Raw genomic sequence first — 1,847 nt, 5'->3', positions numbered from 1 at the left:
TCAGTATGTAGTGTCTCTACTTTAAAGAGTTCTCTCCTGCTGATGTTCAGGTGTATATCAGTATGTAGTGTCTCTACTTTAAAGAGTCCTCTCCTGCTGATGTTCAGGTGTATATCAGTATGTAGTGTCTCTACTTTAAAGAGTCCTCTCCTGCTGATGTTCAGGTGTATATCAGTATGTAGTGTCTCTACTTTAAAGAGTCCTCTCCTGCTGATGTTCAGGTGTATATCAGTATGTAGTGTCTCTACTTTAAAGAGTCCTCTCCTGCTGATGTTCAGGTGTATATCAGTATGTAGTGTCTCTACTTTAAAGAGTCCTCTCCTGCTGATGTTCAGGTGTATATCAGTATGTAGTGTCTCTGCTTTAAAGAGTCCTCTCCTGCAGGAGCTCCAACAAGCCGTGTAGGACAGAGAGTGAATACACATGCTATACAGAGATGCTGTTTGAGAAACCAATGAGTTTGGAACATTGAACAATGTAAATCTATTCTAGTAGACCTCAACAATGGAATCATGATCAGTAGGAATGGCCATGACATGGGACCTTTAATGTTCAAAAAGCTCTTTATTCTCCTCATACTGTCTGTGCTGCAGCACCTCTTTTCACCCTCTGTCTGAAACCAGAGCCCAGTCTGCTCTGATTGGTTAGCTGGCCAGCTCTGTTTTGATTGGTCAACCGTTTATCCAAAATAATGTGTTGGAGCGCCAATAGAAGCGCAAGTCTTACATAGTGACGAGGCTTTTTTCTCTCCCTCATTGTTCAGTCTGGCATTTTGAAGATTCCTCCTTTAATTTTAAGTATAAAAAAGGCCCATAAATAATGTTGGAAACCTTTGTGCTCTTGCAGCATTCAGAGGAGACGCTCCTGTATGATTTGTTAAAACAAGGCTTCTCTTGGATGGTTTTATAATGATGTCGATCAGCGCCACCTTCACCTCTGTTTCCCAGGGGTCACTGCTTCTAACAGGAAACACAAATTACCTCCAGTCTCGTCCGCCTTCACACCGCAGAGTCTCAAACAGCAGCTCATACGGCTCACTCAAATCAAATCAAGTGGAAATCGGAGAGTTGCTTTCAAAGGTCAGGTATTATACAATTTTTAGGCCTCTCACATAGGTCTCAGATACAAATATATGAAAAAACATGTCTATGAAGTGTTTTGCTCAAAATACCAAACAGATCACCCATTCTAGACTCACCCCCCTCTATTTCAGCCCTGTTACTAAAGAGCTGATTCTGGGTCAGTGATTTTAAAAAAAGAACAACAAATTCTACCCAGAAAGCCAGCTAAGTGGTGCCGTGATGAAACGCCATATCATGTTCAAAACCACATCAAGGATTATCTCTGAAACAGTACGGAGCTCAAACTCCTTTTCTCCCAAGGTGAGTTCCTTTACACACACTCTCTCCAGTGCAGGTTAGCTCTGAGTGTTAGCGATGCTTGCTAATGTAAACAAAGACCATATTACTTCAAAAACACTTTGCCAATTGTTTTTGATACAGCAACGTTTCTGAAAAGTTGTCATGACGCAGCAAATCTGGATCAGCTCCGTTGTTTCTCCGTTTTTAGAGATGTGGGTACGGAGGAAAAGAGAGAGAGGGTTTTATTTTCGGACACTTTGCATTTTGCATAATAGGGGACCTTTAATGTTGTTTATTACACAGTAGTACACTGCTGAGTATTTGAAGAAAGAACACAATAAGGACATCATTTTAAAGCTTAGATTATCCTCTTTCCAACAGAGAGCATACACTCAAACTGTGTTTTGGAGAGACACACACACACACACACACACACACACACACACACACACACACACACACACACACACACACACACACACACAC

The sequence above is a fragment of the Notothenia coriiceps genome, unplaced genomic scaffold, assembly GCF_000735185.1.
Source record: "Notothenia coriiceps isolate Sejong01 unplaced genomic scaffold, NC01 NC01_scaffold00016292, whole genome shotgun sequence".
Taxonomy (NCBI): Eukaryota; Metazoa; Chordata; class Actinopteri; order Perciformes; family Nototheniidae; genus Notothenia; species Notothenia coriiceps.
This window is presented reverse-complemented; position numbering follows the sequence as displayed.